The sequence below is a fragment of the Lathamus discolor genome, chromosome 7 (genome assembly GCF_037157495.1).
Source record: "Lathamus discolor isolate bLatDis1 chromosome 7, bLatDis1.hap1, whole genome shotgun sequence".
NCBI lineage: Eukaryota > Metazoa > Chordata > Aves > Psittaciformes > Psittacidae > Lathamus > Lathamus discolor.
In genome coordinates, this window is record NC_088890.1 from 11,753,739 (window position 1) to 11,773,425 (window position 19,687).

Consider the following 19,687-nt stretch of genomic DNA (forward strand, 5'->3'; position numbering starts at 1 on the left):
TATCTTTCATATTAAGAAATAAGCTTTTCCTTTCAGACCACTACAAAGTGATATATCACAAAATTTATCATACTGTCTTTGAAAAACCTCACACAAAGGTAGCTTTGCAAACTTCAGGAAGGGCTAAGCTGAATGAGAATAGTTTGTTTGATCTACAGCAGTAATTCTGTTTTCATTGTAAACACCACCCAGGACTAAGGAGAAACTTCTGAATTACTCCAAGGAAAAGAAGAATCAAGAAATTCAAAATTTTGATCAGAAAGCATCAGTAATCCCCCTGAACAGAGAGGGCAACAACGTCTAAAACTAAGAAGGAAGACTATACTTTTTTTAAATATCACACTGTAAGCTCTGAAAAGGTTTTCTTCTCCTTTGGAGATAACATAATTCGCAACTTAAAAGCATGTTGTTCTTTGCCAGCAATTTTATCCATGGAGCCTGGCTATATGGAAGCCAAGCTTGTAGGGCTGTTTTGAGGTAGGGCAAAAGCAACACAGTGAAAAAACAACCCAACAAAGAAACACATCAAGAAAAGCAAACCACCCAACAACAAAAAAAAGCACAAAAACAATGGATAAGAATTTCAGGTTACATCAGTCAAAACCCACCTCTCAAACAACAACATTGATTCCTTTGGACATTCAAGCTAAGATGCTGTTAAGAAAGTTTGAGTTTCAGAAGTGCCACAGTTTTGTTTGGTTAATTCAACTGTGGAGTCAATTATTCAATGATTAAACATAAATTCTGAAAACCTCTTGACAGGAAAGATAAGAGCCTAACCAGAAAAATGCCTCACTATTGATAACAACATCAATACCCTTTTATAAAACGTTCATTCTTTAAGTTATATACATTCTTTTAAACAATGGTACATTTTCTGAGGGCAAGCTGTTCTATGTTTTCTATAAACCTTCCAGTGTAAAACTGCACAAACGCGGTATATTCACCATGAGAACTTAAGTGCAGAATTCTGACGTATTCTTTTAGAAAAGGCAAACAAAACCCACTGTCAGTGTACTGAGAAACTAAGGAGCAGATTCCTTCATGTAAGGAACAAACAATGCAAAGATTTTGACATTTAATGCAATGGTGTTATAAATCAAAATTAGTATTAAAGAATTGTTACCTTCTCCAATGCATGATACACAGGCTTCAGTCAAATTTCCAATACCTGAAAGCAGAAATCCATATGGAAAACCAGTTATACTGATATTTTCAGTCAGAAGTTCTTTCTTATCCACATTATTTTGCAGAGAAAGAGGCTGTCTTTGAAGACAGCAAACTAAATTACCACAATGCAAAAACCAGTGAATTGATCAGACACTCCACAGATTTTACACTGCTTGATTCAGTTTCCCCCACTCCACTCAGGCTATGGGATATACACAAAAAATACATTAGATGCAGAAGATTCATTTATGAAACTAGAATTGGGTGAGCACCATAATGCAGCAAGCAGACTAAGAAATGCAAGTTTTTCTACACTATCATCGTATCCCAGATAGGAGAGGCACAAGAAGAGCCTGAAATTCTGGCCTAAGGATAAGCATTAGTCATAACTGCCTAACTGAAGGGTTGTAGGTTGTATTATACCTCAAGATGAAGAAGTCAACCAGAGGACTGCCCCATGCTTCTATTCAAGTCTGTAATGCAGTTGCTACTGAAGTCCCCAAGAACACAAGTGGCTTCTATACCACATGCTGTTATCATTTTTGTTATGGGAGATTTTGTGCCAAGGAAATACATTGCTGGTCGTCTACAGGCATATTACGGCTTCATTTAACAAATATGTACCACTCACGAGCAATCAACAGCTCTTAGTAAGGAGTTGGTATGACATTTCTCAGCTTGCACTTCAGAGTTACATTCACTAAGCAAAAGGAGTCACAGGCTGGTTCATCTGTGAGTTTGCACAGCAATACTTCCACACAGATTTGCTGGAGGGCAGAGCTCCCTCCCAGTTCAAGAGGTCTGATGGGAAACAACTGCGATCCAGCACCATCTCTGAGTACGGGCAAGCTCCTTTGTAGAAGAAGAAGCTCCAAGGAAGGCAGAGCCAGATGGAGTCCCACAGAAGTGAACACAACACTGGATAAATATTTGACATTCAGAGCTACGCTAATTAGACATCAAGAAGAAATAAAAGGTTTCATACCAATCAAAATATTACTCTATTTACTGTAACTGTTCAACTTACCACTTCAGTCATAGAAAGTTTAGGAGAACAACTTGCACAAGTTAAGAAACACTCTAACACCAACACTGCTATATATTTTTTAGACACCTACAGATCCATCTCTTGCAGCTGAAAACAAAGAAAAACTCCAGTTTTTCACTTGGAAAATTCTGATCTTGTCTATACTTCTCAAAAGTATCCCTGAACTTATGTGGGCACACAGGGCAGAGCGCCAAAGCAGAAGAGAGTTTTCTTACAAAACGCCTGTCACACAACCTTTGGAACTGCATTTGTTTTGGGCTTGTTGTGTTTTTCAAATCCCTGTCATGCTTGTGTGCAGAACTGAGCTAGGGTGGGTTTTTTGACACTCATGTGGGAGATTCTGGATGAAGTCTCTTTTCTATTTTTTTTAACTCTTCCCCCACAATCCCAGCAAAGGCACTTACAACTAAGCCTATTACTGCTTTCTTCTGCTGGAGCTGCTCACATTGGTTACATATTCACTCAAACAGGGCATCTCCCATATGCCCATCACGTGCTTTGGATCCTGAATAATTCTGAGGTAGAAGGAACAGGCAACTGGTTAAAAACAACCTCTACAGTAGGACTTCTACTTAGCAGATCAAGCCAGCAGCATGTACCTACTCAAATCCTTCAGAAATTTCAGCTTCTAACAAACACTTGTGTGGACAATTCCTTAAAACACTTTGCACTGGCAGAGAGATCTTGACTTAAACCAGGGAACAGGCAAATTCAGAATGTTTTACTTTCATAGAATCATAGAATAGTTAGGGTTGGAAAGGACCTTAAGATCGGGTAGTTCCAACCTCCCCCCCCCCCCCCCCCCCGCCATGGGCAGGGACACCTCACACTAAACCATGCCACCCAAGGCTCTGTCCAACCTGGCCTTGAACACCACCAGGGATGGAACATTCACAACTTCCTTGGGCAACCCATTCCAGTGCCTCACCACCCTCATAGTAAAGAACTTCCTCCTTACATCCAATCTAAACTTCCCCTGTTTAAGTTTTAACCCGTTACCCCTTGTCCTGTCACTACAGTCCCTAATGAGGAGTCCCTCCCCAGCATCCTTATAAGCCCCCTTCAGATACTGGAAGGCTGCTATGAGGTCTCCACTTCAGCATAGTATGTCATCCAACAGTCACGTGCTTGAGATGGTGATTAAATTAATTGTACGTTAGCCTCACAAGCAGCACTGAACCTGGACTTCCAGACTTGAAAACCTAATGCATTTGAATAACATTATCCCTAAACATCCAGCAATGCCCAAGCAGTTTTGCTAAATACCTCCCATAGCCTGGAGGGTTTGGCCATAGCTTCCCATCAAACACGTATCTTCATCCCAAGTGAAGAACAGACTGGAAAGAGGTACTGAGGGAAACAGTCAGTGCTCTCCACTGTGTGACACTATGGAAGACAGCACACTAAAAACTGAATTTAGCAGGTTCAGTATTTTCTGCTTCCCTTGTCAACAGAAGGCTTTGAAAAAACTTCAGAACACAGATGTGAAGTTGTCTCCAAAGGAAAAGGCAACGACACTCTTTTAATGTGGCTCCCCAGTCAGCACTCCAGTTGTTCTCAAAGCTATAACTTCCAAGAAAGCTAAAAAAGAAATTCAGTTTTGTGCAATCTTCATTTCATGTAAAGAAACAGCAGATACTTCAAGGGAAAAAAAAAATATCATTCAAGGATAGAAAATAAAAATAGAGGCACAACACTTCATTCCACAGAAATACTGTATAATTGCACAAACACACAAATCTGCTTTTCAGGTGGAGGCAGCTCTTTGGGGGATAGCAACAGGGAGCACTGATGAGAGCTTGGAGTGCTGATCTCTCATCTGCTGCCAGCAGAAATCCGTACATTACACTCTAAGTTTATACTGACACACAAATGCAGACTGAGCTGAAAGAAGCTATCCCACAGAAAGCAGAGGTGCGTCTCCCACCTGGAAGTTTATTAGCATAATATGCAAATACTGACATTCCTAACACATCTTTCCTCAGACTACTTACGTGAGATACGACTGCAAAGTGCAGGTGATGGTATTCCTCTATGGGAGGAAACCAAGCCTGGTTGATGGCAGGAACATCAGGCTCTGAACTCCCAAACCAAAACTCTCCCTTGGTCACTTCAAACATGTAAAAGCCATTTGCTGATATTTTTTCATCTTTTTACTGTCTCTAGCTTTATTCCAGTCTTAAGTTTATCAAACTAACCTAGTCCAGCACTGTTTCATATTGCCTGCCAACCAATAGACTAGCCTTGTCCTACCTTCCAAATTCACCACTTTTAACTTAAACAATGAAACTATGAGACTACGCATCTCTGCTTCACTCCAGTCCCAAATTAGGCACTCCTGAAGCCCTCAAACTACCGGTTTTGTCTTTATCTGAAACCCCCTATATACTGAGTTTTCCCTGCTTCTGTTTTCTAGTACAAATTTGATATCCTTTAAATCTTTCACTTTCTATAAATGCAATATTCTTAACAGCAGGCTAAAGAAATGAGGGAATTACAAGCCTGTGAGCCAATGAGCTTATTAAAACAGGTTATTAGATAATCAAGTGCATCTAAATCTGCTCTTGCTCATTTTCATTTCCAGCAGTACTACCAGCCCTCTTGCAGCCCTCCCTACAACTGCTCCTATTACTGTCTATATTCCTGCTCCTTGCGGGCATTTCTCAGAGCGAAGTCCATGCGTACCCACCCTTGCCCTAGACCAGGCTCTGCTACCTTCTCAAAAACAAAGCCGGAGGACACTAACCCTGTAGTACCACCCAGGTTTACTACATATATCAACAGCAGTCCAACACAGATGGTATCAGGCTTCAGCCATGTCATTTCCTTCCAGAAGCGCCCATCTTGAACAACAGGAACCCACACTTTCAGCACCATCTACCAGCTGCAGCTGAGACACGCATGGTACAGCCCTTCCTCAGTAGCATTTGAATCCTTGGCTTGCCTCCTGTTCATGAATTGAAACATTGTTATTAACAAAATAGATTGATTATGGGAGCTAAACGGAAAGAACACAGTTTTCTGAAGCTGAAATATAAATCCAGTACACATTTGTCACAGAAGCATTTCCTGTGCATTTAAACATTGTTTAGTGAGTCAGCCAAAAGCATTTTGCAAGTGTAATCTATCTCATGGAGGAAAGACTCAAAAACCCTAATCACCATTATAACTCTCCCAGGGTTTGATAAGTTTAACTTCAAAGTAAAACGGTGTCAAAATAGAGATCCCATGTGGTTTATTGTAAAAAAAAAGGAAGTGAAAATTAAATATTCCAAAGCATTACACTGAGGTAGCAAAATACCTTGGTCTCATCAAGTGGGGATGAGCGTTACACACTTTCTTTGGATTTTTAGGCTTTACAATGCCATGTTTGATGTAATTTGCTTCACAAATGAAAAGAACATTGACCTGCGTGGCTGCATATTGATAATGAATCTTTTAGACACCAGAATTCTTTAGCAAGATTGACAAAGAAATCTCAAAGTGATTCACCAGCTGGCTCATAAATTGAACCTGTAAGCTACATAACCCTTAAAATTGTCTTCTATTACTTAAAATGTGCTTCCCTACTCCACCGGAATAGGCTAAGAACAACTGCTTACTGACTGTACACAGAGAAGAGGCACCTGTTTGAAACATGTTCTTTCAAAGCTATTTTCCCATAAAGATATAGGTGACAAGTCCGTATGTCAGTAAAAAGCCCAGAACAGCTGCAAGAGACTGCACTTGGAGAGACTGATGTGTTCATCACCTTTCCACTTTAAATGCAAAGTAATGAAATGCATTAAGTTGTTTTGCATTGTCTGTGAGTGATATTCCAGTCTCTCTGAACTGCTGATTACGAGATCCTTTGCTCGTTTGCATACAGCACATCAACCCAAGCACTTTTTAAAGGTTATTTTAACTGAACATGTCAGGCTTTGATGACACAAAGAGAAAATTCACTTCAGATACAGTCAGACTTTTTGGATGTGTTTTTTTCATTAGCAAGATATAATCACATCTTTGTAGTCCACTACAGCTCATTTTCCAAGCAATAGGAGGGCATGGGTTGCACCAGCTCCACTAAGAAAACAATCATATTTTATTCACCATCACTGTAAGATGCAGGTTATAACCCTCTTAATTTTTAATGAGACATCAAGGGCCTGTGTAGTAGTTCTAATACTGTAGAAGACCCGAATTTAACTCCTCCTCCACAGGGAACAGAGGTTTCCTGAGCTCTCCAAACCACTGCCAACCCATGAGCTGTTCTGCTTGCTGGTGACTCTTTTCAGAGTCCACTGCAGCTTTATAAAAAGAGATGGGATCTTCCAATACTTCTGTATTTCTGCACTTTCTTTTCAAGTTTCTAGTTGGCCCAAAGCCTGCTTCGGCTGAAGGACATGGCGCAAAGGATATCGTTCAATGTCACATCCGAGTGATTCTTTGCATGAAAAAGCAAGCAGACATTAACAGGCTATACCTACCACGGAAGGGAGGGGACCATTAGTTCCCCTTCATTTCTTGTTCCTATCACTCTGTAATATTAAATCTTTCCTTACTGGGATTGGAGTGCCAGAAGCAAAAATTATAAGCGCTCAGAAATCTCTCTAATCACTTGTAACTGATTACATGATATCAAACAAGAAAGGTCAGTGATAAAAAAAAATAAATCAGGTAATGTCTACCCAGCTTGTAATAATGAGCAATCTTGTTGGTTAATTTTGCACCTTTTACCATTCAGACTTTGAGGTGACAATTTAGTGCTTATTTGCAAGCTAAAGGTATGTATTCATAAAGTCCCCTGATTGCTGTAAACAAAACCCTTAAATATTTACTGCTAATAAAACGTTTTAAACTTTCAGCAATCTTCCAATACTCAGCAGTGAGATTTTTATGACCTTCTGCATTGAGGAATAATCTGCAACAAGCTAAAATGGATGTACGCCCACAGTCTATCCTTGCTAGAGCTGCAGCTCCATCACCATTAAGTTGTTTTTCTCCTTTTTAATTTGTTCCTTGTCCTTGCAAACCAGAAGACATTTCAGATCGCCCACATACTCCCTCAACACCATCTTCTCCAAAAAAAACCCCAAGGTCTTCTGCTTTTTGAGTTGGTTTCTTTTAAAAATTGCTAACTTACATAACCAGGTCACACAGTGCAGTTGCATGAAGTCTGAAGAGGGTTTTGAAGTTAAACATGTCCATATCAACCAAAGATAGACACCTTCCAGCGCCTACCTGCATTCTTTTATACAAAAAAGCAACAGTGTGGATAAGATAGTTAACTTTATATCTACCCAGCCAACACAGATGAAGGTTAGGTGAACAAAAGACATTACAGTGACACCATCAAAAAAAAAATTACAAACAATCAAGCCTGCAACATTGGACACAAAGCCCCCATCGTCTTCGCAGGCTGCACCAGGAACACAAATGGGGCGCTTGGTGCAGGAAGCACCAAGCCAGGGTGAGCCTGCTCAGATTAAGGGTGCCTCAATATAACAAGGAGCATTTTGGAAAATTTTTTAACCCACTGCTCTCTGACATCCCACTCAGGGGAGAGGCAGTGGATGCCCAAGGAAAAGCCTCTACTTCTCCTGCCTTGAGAAAAGCCTCTGGTGTTTAAAAATGCTGAATTGTAACTGAAGAGAACTGTTGTATAATCAGTCTTTAAGACAATCAATTTAGCAAGTCCTGATGCCAACAGGCAACTGTAAAAGCAATACCCACAAAAGCCACCCTGACCTTAGCAGCTAGCTTAAAAAGGTCCTTATATACAGTATTTTGAGAATAGGAAACGGGTACGCGAACTGCCAATAGTCTGCAATCTTGATTTTTCAGCAGGGAACTATAAAAATTTTTTCTTTTTAACTTTATTCAGTCTGCTGTAAGCAGTGCACAGCAAGGAAAGCAAGTAAGTATAACACAATTGCTAGTACACACAGCAACAGCAAAAACCTCACAAAAACTTCCCACGTGCAGAAGAATGGTATTAGCATCTGGGGTACAATAAATCTCACTTTCCCAGAAATTTCTTGTTCAGGGGAATTCCATCACTAATCAGAAACCTCTGTTATTAAATTATCTCTCAGTAAGAGGTTTTATGCAAAGGATTTATAAAATACCCAAGAATAATGAAGAACCTATAACAAAATGCAATCTTTAGTTTTCTGTAAGTTCCTTCTAAATTATCGATTTATAGACGAAGCTAACTGATACATCCAAAATGTATTTAGTAGCAGCAGACAGCAAATAAAGGTGAATACAACCTGAAAACCTATGAGCAGGAACAAAACCAGAAAGGCTGGTAGAAGTAACAGAGAAAAAACTTCATATCCAAAATAAACTGAAGGACTATCTGCCATGAAGTGCCAGTGACAAGACTGTCCCCCATCCATGACAACTGAAAGCAACACACAGAGACAGAAGTCCAGAAGATCCATTTATTTAGTTTGGAGCCACATATTTGATACACAAGCTACATACTTTAAAGAAAAAAAAAAAAAAGGCATAAAATTAGGCAAGACATATATCACCTACAACCAGCACACACTCTAAATATGAACTGTAAAATCAGTGGAGCTTAATGTACACTAGCAAATTGTTTCCTTCAGATTCCAACTAACTTTGTAACTGGCTTTCCTAAACAAAAATAGAGATACTAACACCATCAGCAAGCAGGCTACCTCTGTTTCTTTCCCTTTAACTTCCCACTCTTGCAGCAACACCCTGAGAAGGAACTAGGGAATATTTTATCAATTTATTCTCTCAGAGTCACCAGGTTATGACTAGGGAAAAAAAAAAAAAAAAAATCTGTTGCAATGTAATCTCTCTGCATTCAGAAACGCAGAAAGCTATTAGTCTGCATCCTAGTGATACCAAGCTCTTTTCATACCAACAGCAGCACAAGCTAAGCTACCCAGCCTTGACATCTGTCAAAACAGAACAGGTCTCAAGTAGTAATTTATATGGGTAGCTTTTTCCCTTCTCTCCTTCCTGTAGTTCAATTATTGCAGCAGCATCATGAATAAGTGGCATTATTTTCAGGGAAAATTAGAGAAAAAGAAAACGAAAAATAATAAGCATAGGATTTGCCCAAATACCTTTTTATATGGATGAATTACTCTCCTTCCCATCATTGTATTCTGCTTCTGTGATCAGTTCAGTAATTTCCCTGTTTAAGATTCATCACTTTTGCCATGATGTCCTCTCTGTTATTGAGTCCTGTTTATCTTAATCATGCAATTAGTCTGACTACATTAGAAGACATACAGGATAGAGAAAACCACCAAATATACAGTCTTGGTCCGTACACCTACACCCTGGGTAATCTAAAATTATTAGTGGATTTAGCTATAAAAATTAGTATATCGGCACTAGGTTGTGTCATTTTTAACCTACAGAAGCACAGTCATGCCTTCAGGCTATTTTTTTACATGCAGATAATTTGTATTATCATAACAAGCAGGCCAGGTTTGTTTACACAGCCAGTGTAACATCATCAGACAAGCACAACAGTATCTTCCATGGGTACTAAAAGGTAGTACAGCTGGAAAGACAGCTGAAAAGTTCTTTGATCATTTTGGTAACAGTACAATTTTAAACAACAGTGAATATAAATCCCAGAGTCTTAATTCTTACAGCTTAGTTCTTTACTGTTCTTAGTAACAGGTACTGCTGCCCTGATCCTTTGGCAATCAACACTAAAACTCAAGCAAGAGCTAAGGCCATACTTCAGTAGAGAGAGCACATTAACAGTGGCATACTTTTCAAAGGCTAATACTCCCAGCAGCTTCATTTTGATGGGGTGATAGTTTCTTAAGCTGATACAGCCCACAGGGTAGAGGAAGGAGATCAAAGGAAAGGAGTAGGGCTGGAAGCCACAGACCTGCTCAAGGATCACAAATAACCCCACAAGAGAAGACAAAATCCCGTTTGTGAAGGTCAAAACTGGAACTTGGCAACACAAATCCTGTGAAGCAGGATAAAAAGACTCACCCAACCACACCATATTTTCAGCTGCATGGGCAGGACACCTAGAAAGAGCAAACCTGATCCTGGGTGCAGTAAAGCATCACTAGATCGCATTTTGACCTCCCTGATATTCGGGGGATCTGAGCTGGCTGCAGGAGAGTTACATTACAGTGCTGTCAATAAGGGCAAACCAACCAGGACCTGAAAAAAGGGAAATTTGGAGAAAAAAAAAAAAAAAAAGAAGAAAAAAGAAGTTGTTTGGTTCTAACTTCAAAACTGAACTTCAAAAATACTTATGTCTTAGTGGAGAAGGGGAAAAAAGAAAGTACAAATTTGTAACTTCTTTCTTCCTAAGAAATAGGAGGAAGCTTTGACCCGTTAGAGATGAGTGAAAATAACACTGCAGTACGGCTGGTGTTAACAGCCAGTGCCAACATTCACAGTTGGCCAAGACACCGAGATGCATGCAGAGAGCTCAAAAGAAACAAAAAATCAGAAACTTTTGGTGATTATTTTCTAAACCTGCACACTTATTTTCTCTTTCATCATTACGCAGCTGAAACCTCTGAAAGGATGGCACCTTTTTTCCAGCTTGCACTATGGCACAGCATTGCATTAATAGACGTACCACAACAGTGGTGCAGAAGGCAGCATGGGGGGTCTGCACCCACCAGCAGCAACAATATCCCAGGCTCCTGGATGCCCCCCCCCCCAGCCAGCCTGGCTCCTGGCAGCATAAGCTTAGGAAGCCTGTATAGTTTGGGGCAAGATTGGCTTTCCCCCACCCCCCACCCCCAGCAGATCCACTTCCTTAACTGCACCCTCTACAGCAAAATAGCCAGTTGGTTAATTACATTGTTCCACCAAACATTTATTATTCGTAAAGTAGGTTTGTTGTGGCTGCCAGGCCACAACTGATGATGTGAAAATATGTTTTGAAAGCCAAAAGGCGAGTACCAACTTTCCCATAAAATGGAAAAATCTGAAAACAAAAGATGTTCATGGCATTTAATAGAAAATGTTAATGTCAAGGTATGCACAGAAAGCATAGTTATCTACGTATACATTTAAGCAAATATGCTTCTTCATAAAAATCATATGGAATCTGTAAGGCGATATAAATGTATTTTGTACATCTCACAAGAAGGTATAAATATACTGCCTATATCTTTTTATATATCCAACATGAAACATGCTGAGAAACTTAGCTCTATCAAGACAAAAACACACTTGAAACTTTCAGAAACTGAAGTTTTGCTCCTTTACACATGCATTGCCATTATCTTTTATATAATGTATTTCGCTAAAACCTCAGGTCAAGTGCAGCTTAGAGGTAAAGAAACAAGTAACAAACCAGTTTTGCTACACCTACATAAACCAGACTTCTAGCTGAAGTCTCTGTTATTACTGTAACAATGTTGGCTCACAAGCTTTCAAGGGAAATTAAATCAAGACAGTCCAATTTTATTTTTTTGTCCTACAAATGTTTTAAGGAGTATGGACTTTTTATAAAATACTTTTGATTTCATCAAGTATATTGATTTTTCCTGAAAAAAAATAAGGGGTTTATAGGTTTTTCTCCTTAAAAGTATTCATCAAGCAAGCCCATTTTTCTAGGTTTCTTGTTTTCTAGCCAGTTCTACTAAAACTGTACTTAAAATTCACATCAGTGTCAAGATCAAGCTCATTGCTTACTTTTAATTCTACTTTAATGTACTGCTCCATCATGGCATGTAACATTAGGGATCTTGCTATGATTCAGCTGGAATCAAGTCCAGCTGATTTGTTTCCCCTCCCCACTCTTCTTGAAAGAGTTAAGTCCAATATCTCCACCTCCCAAGTCATTATTCTACCAATACACTGAATAATTTAGTAGGGAGCTGTTTGACTTGACATTTTTATACAGGTCATAAACTCACTAATACACTGAAACCTATGCCTTAACTAGTATTTCCATGGGGTAAGGGTGCTCAGGGACTAAGCCACATATATGCTGCTTGAAATTATACACCACAGAGCTGCCTAAGTTTCGCCTAGCTTTGCAAGATATTTTATGTATGTTTTGATGAGCAAAACCAACTCCCTCCTACAGAAGCCATGCAAACGTGTAAATAGCAATGCATATGAACACTGATAACATGAACTTTATCATATCTGTACAACATTAAGGGTATTACTTAATCCTTGAAGACTAAGCAGCTTATGATTACTACTGGACTATCTCAAAAGTAGGAGTGAGGAGTGTCAAGGGTTTCTTTGGGGCAAAGACTTCCGTCTGTTCATCCCCAGAGCTCTGAGCGAGTGATCAAATCACAAGGAAACTGGCCAAGTACTAAAAGAAGTTGTTATTTAAGAGATGGGGGGAAAGAAAGTTATCTAGCAGCTTTTTACTAGACAAGCTGTTCCTATTTCTTTTTGGTATTCGTTTCATATGCTTACAAAAATGCAGGGAAATATACCTAATTGAAGGAAGGAATGAGTAAATACAATGGAAAGGAGAGCCAGAAACACCACAATGCAGAAATCACCAATGTAAAAGCTTCAGCGAAAAACACCATAAAGCTATGTCGCATAGAGTAAATCCTCTTCACATACTGCTATTACAGCTCAACAATGAGAAATAATTATGTCATAGTACTTTTCTATAGTTTGAGGAGTTAAATAAAATAGCTTCTAAGATTTTGACCAGCTTTAAACCACAGCTGACCACTATATGCTGTTTACAGCTTGCAACCCGATCAGGCAAACAAATATCAGGTACACTGATAAAGTGGACCCCAATAATTCAGTGAGAGCCCAGCTCCTAGAATGTTTCTGAATACAAATTAATCCTTATTTACATCCATGAGAAAGACAGTAGATATTAAGAGACTACCTTGCAGAGGTCAAAAGCATACCAAAATGTTTCACAGGAGTCTTGTTAGGTGCAAGGCTTCTCCAACTAACATAACTGACTGTTACTACCACTACCAGCACACCTGGAGACCTCTCAGTGCTTTCTGCTTGCTAATTCTTCTCTTCACATCAGCCCTCCAGCACACGCATCAGAACTTATGTTTCTTATATATAAATGAAGATGGCTTGTGCGCAGGACACAAAGCAGCAAGTCAGTCATTAACTCCAGGTACATGCTCTCATCTTCATGAAACCAAAGTATTATCTACATAATAACATCAGTTTTACCAAGGGAGGTGTGTAGGAGACATCACGATAAAAAAAAAAATAAAGTTCTGAGAAATAGCTCAACAGAGGCACAAACAAACACTGAATTAAAGCAATTTACCCAATCCTGCACATAATCCTTAGAAAGATATACACTTCCTTCAAACAAAAGTCTTATTCCACCATCTTCTTCAATTCCTAAAGCCTTTTGACAGCACAAGTCTTCCCTGAGCAGGACAACAGGACCCCCTGCAGCAGGACCCCCCCAAACCTCCGCCAACTCACCCGGACAGACCCTGGGGAGCCCCTGCCCTTTCGCTTCTCTGTGCAGAGCTAGCACACAGTCCACTATCTCTGCAGGCAAAGCCTGATGCTCACCACTAGCCACATTCTCTAATAAGCTCCTGCAGAGCTCCATCTCCTTCCACCCACCTTCAGGTGTGCTTTTACCCTCCCAGCTGGGCGCAGCTGGGCAGGAGAAGGCAGGGGCATGGGCAAACCTGTTCAGCACGCATGAACTGGCTGGCAGCCCTGCCAAATAGGTACACGGTGTGTTACCATTAACACATGTTATTTCCCCAGGACCTGTGTGAAAATGTGGGGAAATGCTAAATGAGGAAGAAGACTGAGTTGAACCGTGGCTTTGATGTCACCTACCATCCACTCACACAGAGTAGGAGAGGCATCTCTCAGAGTTTCTCCATCAGTCCCTGCAATGAGATGATTGCTTCACCACAACATTTCTGGACAACGTGAATCTGACAATGGCATAGGTGGGAGGTATTTTGTTGAGTGCAGCAATGAGAAGTGAAAAGATACACTCCCTTGAGCAGACATAAAATTCTTTACTAAACTCAGGGGTCTAGCCAGCAATGCAAATTAAAACCCCTTAGCTACCAAGGCACCCAGCAGATCCTGCCCAAGAGCAGACACAGGCTATCCCATAAGACAATACCATCTTTTGGGCCATTCAAAGCTGTTTTGTCTATCTAAAATATTTTCTCAGATATTTAGATTAGAGAAAAACAAATGCTAATAAACTGACCTTGAGCTGGCAGCAACAAGGGGCATCTCACTCTTCCATCACCACCCCTCCCAGCAGACAGCTTGCAGGGCACGTAACGATGCAAAGATTTTTTCCCAGAGCTGTTATAAACCCAAGGTATGCTTTCTGCTATGTGTCAGGGGGGGACATAAGCCCCTAACTGGGTCTCGGAGATCATCTGTTACGGTAATGCTCAGAAAACACTATATTTCTCTGGAAAGGATAAGTGCTGTAGGATGAGACAGCAAGAAACAGGCTGTGACTGTAAAGTGTGGCACCAGAGTGACTCTAAGTGGGGCAATGGAGAACTGAAGAAGGGAGGATACCAGCAAGAGGAATAAAATTACCATTACTAGTGCTGGACATGAAAGCAACCATTGCCCTTGATGGCATTCATAAAGTATATCCTCAGTAGGTATTACTGTAATAAGCTAATATTTTTTGTTAGAGCTGCTACATGGAAAGTATTCATCCATGCCAAGAACAGAGGTCACTGTCTCACCACTTCCTCGCTGGCTGCACTGGGATTTATACTCAAGACACCAGAACTCTCTCCTATTACAAAGTCTTTTTAAGGAGGAGAGGCAGGTTAGTATTAGGAGACAGGGAAAATATTTTAAACCAACAAATGAATACAGGCTAAAAGCAAAATGCAATTCTGCATACCTAAGCTTGCAGAAAGCTAACCTAGCACATCCAAAGGAGACCCAACTTTGTCTTGACAACAGTAATTTTGGCCATAGAAACTGTTCCACACATTGAAAAGGGAGAAAAGTCAGAAAATTTGCTCTCAACTGCAATTATTTTAACTACATATAAATACATCGCTTTCTTTGCAAGGTAGAAATAACTATATGCAATTACATGCTAATTACTTACAATTAAATTGCAGTGTAAATACAGCAACACACAAAGATAATCAGATGGTTACTTGTACAATGTAAATTAATTGATAACAGGAGATTTACAATTGCAAATTAGAGCGATTACATTTTGAATACTATGTTAGGTATTACACACAGTTAATCACTGATCTTCCCCTTCCCAACAGGGTAACATTACGCAGTACACTTGGCAGTGGGTACCCCACTCTGGGATGACAAAGGGAGGAAGTAGGTGACAATTTTCTGAGTCAGCACACACCCCCCTTTGCTGTTATTTCTGACATAATTATCCTACATAATTTCCATCGCTGTTATCTAAAGCATTGCTGTTGGCAATGGGATACTTAGTTCTGATTAGCTTTGGAGAGAGAAATTTCTACCACCTTATCTTTCACTTGCATTTCTGATTCCCTCTCCTCTTAGCTCCATCCGGCACTCCATTTAGATTCACTTGTATGGCCATCTACAGCTATAAACATAAATTGTCTGCAATTTTACGCCTCCAAAATCCTGGGATTTTTCTCATTATTTCACCAACAGGCAGAAAGCAAATCTACCTTCCATTCATAATAGCAGTGGTTGGTTCTGCTGCTTACTGGAACGTGGTTGTCCTTTCCTGAAAGGTTGTGTTTGCCACTATGCGTATCTGTGTTACTCCAGAGCAGCTGCCCTTTGTCCTTGGTTCATGCTAGAAAAAGAATGTCTGCAGTAGCTGTTAGCTGATTTTCTATTGACTTCTGTTTGAGGCTGAAGGTGTTTCTCATTACTTTCTTATAATACAATGAGGATCCCAATTTAGCTACACTGACCTTGTAATGATGTTTATTTCTTTTTATATTAGTGCCTGCATTGAGCATAGGTTTTATTACTCATTCTGTGTCTGGATTTTGCCGATTTGGGATTACTTGAAGCAATTAGTAGGCTGGGTGCACCAGCCTGCACATGGTCGGTAATCTTGAATCAAGTCTTGATCTTAGCCCTGTTGTAACAATTTCCAAGATTCTGAGATGCAGTTTGGTTGATGGAACAGTTTTGCTTAAATGCACCTGACCTAAAAGTCAAAACTCCAACAGATAATTTAACACTTAATGTTGAATTAAGAAATACAGCATAGGAAGAGAACAGTAACCTCTTTATGGTATAAGCACTCAGGGGGGGAGTGAGTGAACAAGCTTTGCGGTTGGGTTTAAACCACAACAACATCATGGCCAACTGCACCTTCCAACTTAAATTTGCAAGAGTTGAGATTCTTTTCCCGTCTGGTTTATGACCCTTTCTTTTTTTTGTTTTACAATTAAACTTTTCAAGCTTCATTCTGCAAGCAGTGAGGAACATATTTCGAATGGAAGGGGAAAGTACACCATGCTGTGCCAACAGAAATAATGAATTCCTCCCAGAGTTGTTAAGACACGTACTTATTAAAACTACAACTGCACATTGCAAAAAGGGGATGGTTTGGTAACCTAAATGGCTGAATTTTTATTATTTCCTCAATTAAGGTAAAAATGGTACCAGAAGGATTATTAGAAACTGAGATCTCAGTTCTCTCTGAATGAGGTTTTTGCATGCCACAATGGCATGTGTAAGCTTCACAGATTAGAAACATGAATAGATCCAACAGGAAATGTGTAACACTGGACAATCTGAAGGAATCTCTTGCTTAAGCAGCACTGACTGCATCCATAAAGAAGGTCTTTAGGATTTTTAGGATGTTCAGAGATTGTCAGTTTCAAATAGAACAATAATTTTCTGATTATTTTTTCCTTCCTCATAGCCATGAAGATGCAGAATTATAGCAGGCAAGTATAACATGCCATTTTCTTATGAGAAAAGTTGTTCTTTTCAAACCATAACCATATAACTCTTCTTTTAGTAATGTATAAATCCAGACTAAATGCTCCAACAGCTTTGAAAATACTTTCTATCACATGAACAACTTTTCCATGCCACAGGTTTTGCACCACGACCTTCCATGCCAAAAGCCTGGTGTATCTTGGGGCCACAGATAAAAACTGTACTACAGCCAAATGCCGAAGTACGCAAAACGGCAGAGGGGAGGAAGAAGGGGGCTTGCATGTCTTTCTCTCTACAGATATCTGCAGCAACATACTGTCAGCACTCAGTGAGATCTTGCATGTTCATGAGCCCAAAAATGGAGAAAGTTGCGAAGAAACCCATTGCAAGCAGCATGTCACGTCATGCAGGGCTTGTTTTTGCTTTATAGGGGAAGAAAAGGCTCTCAAGCATAGTGTGCTTCTGGTGTCAGTTCCTAGAAGGGTCAGGTAGAAGACCAAAGCACGGTGGTCCAGATTACAAGTGCTTTACTCCGGTTTGGTTCATAACTAGGTAGGAACCTGAACACCTAAGACAGAACAATTCAACAGGAAATCTCTATTAATTTTTTTGCTTACAAATAGGAAAGTATCAGCTCTATGATCTGTAGGTCACACAGCTACCAGGCCATGTAACCTGCAGGTTAAACATGCATGATTATATATGGCTTGTTAGAAGTATGGCTTAACTAATTGATAGAAAAATCACACTGCACCCAGCTGACCTTATTATTGTTCAGATTAAGCAAAGGTCCTTGCAGAGCAAGGACAGCCAGTGCTTCAAGTGTTTCCAAATCTAATGTGGTATTTTACCAACACACAGCTATTTCACACTGCAGTCACCCCTAACAGCATCCTGTATTAGACAGCAGAAAGGAATTTGCTACCATGACAGGCAGACTGCGTAGTAATCCTCCAAGAGATGCTGTACTGGCATGATCATTAAAATGCTTGACATATAGTCTGGCTGCTATCAGATCAGCAGTGCATGGGAATATGATGTCTATAACAGGGGAACATACTAGCTACAACCTTCGTATTCATTTGGGATACCTTTACTACATTGGCATTGGATGGACTTATTTCATAAAGGAGAATGGGCTTTATGTACAGGTCTCCAGCTGGCAAGTGTCATGAGGAAAGCATACAAGTAGATTCTTACAACAGCAAGTCCAGCTGAGAATGAGGTTATGATTTCCAGTTAGCAGATTATTAGTGTACACATGGGTAAGAATATAAAGGTTACCTTACAAAAGGGGTAGAGAGAAACAGAGCACATTTTACCTATTCTTCAGCTCTATTATACTTTCTCTGTAGGAGGTGAAAACTGGCAATTACTCTTGAAGATACACAGGTAGGAAGATAGAACATAAATCAAAATAAGAAGAATATGAATGCATTCTCCAGTTATTCAATGGATATTTATTCAACCAAGGTGCTTTGGAAAACCTGCTATATTGAACCCCACAGTACATTACAAGAAGTTTCTCCGATCTGCTTGACGTTACTTGGCAATCAGAAGAAAAGGAGACGAAGAGACGTGATGATATTGTGTGGAGCACAGAATCCAAATAAAGCCATCTGAAAAGAAAAGGTCTGTACTGGTAGGGTTGACATGAACAGGATTTCTATAATATGCAAGTAGTTCATAGTAAATACAGAGATGAATTTTAGGAACACTTAAAACAGTTCTATTCTTGCATTGTAAGGGGATTTTAAGAGAAGAGGTGAGGACATTCATGTGGACAGTAGATAATCCTAAGCACTAAATTCTTGCTTTTAAAAAAGCTTCTGTGTATTTGAAGGTCAGAATTCAGATGAATTTGCTGGAATTCATATTCATCAGGAGAAACAAAGTCAGTCCTGGGAAGCCCATTAAAAAACATAATGTGCTTTTTCCTCAGGAATTACTCTGAAATTGGGTGTCATGTATCTGACTTAATGCTCTAATGGTAGGACTTGAACACTAGGGGAGGATTTACAGGAAATATCTGTTCCTTATCTGATTATAGAAGGAAACCAAAGTCTCACAGTCTGACACTCCAAGGTGGCTTGCTGTCAACCTAAACCTCCAAAATTAACTATTTATCATTGGACTGAAACAGAGCTCAGATCAGCCACATTGTTCAAGCTCAAACACTATCAGGCCCCAAAGGAATACATACAGTAAAAAAAAGCCAGGCAGAAAAATACCAAGGCACAGAAAAAAAATGAGGTGACCTGCCCGCTGTTTCACAGCAAGAAACACAACGCCAGCTGCTCAAGCCAGACCTATGGACACCACCGTTTTCCAAGTTACAGGCTGGAAAATGTGACAAACGAAGCTTGGTGGCAGTTGTTACCAGAACAAAACACCTTGAAGAACAATTTCTGTATAAGAAATGATTCAGGAGATTGCCAGCTATCAGAAAATCATTCAAAGAAAATCTTTTTGGAAAGCATCTCCTAATGGAAAATGCAGAAGCTCATCACGAGAGCCTCACTTTACAAAAAGAGCAGTACGGAGGTTTTGTCAAAGCTGGAGCTTTGCAGATGTGATTTTATCTTAAAAGCAGGTCCTTGAAAACAACTGGGAGCATGCCAAGGA

The 19,687-nt window shown here is 39.8% G+C and overlaps 1 protein-coding gene across 4 annotated transcripts in view; it reads right to left on the minus strand.

Moving 5' to 3' along the window:
• Window positions 1-19,687, minus strand: part of LOC136018300 (contactin-4) — a 336,419-nt gene that overhangs the window by 296,189 nt on the left and 20,543 nt on the right. For 2 of the 4 annotated variants that reach the window (XM_065687396.1, XM_065687393.1), the window contains exon 2: window positions 1,127-1,171. The exons of 1 other annotated variant lie outside the window; for it this stretch is intronic. The gene's annotated coding sequence lies outside the window, so the exon portion shown is untranslated. Of the gene's footprint in view, window positions 1-1,126; window positions 1,172-13,624; window positions 13,675-19,687 lie in introns of those variants that run through there. One more of the 4 variants, XM_065687394.1, reaches the window with a different exon arrangement.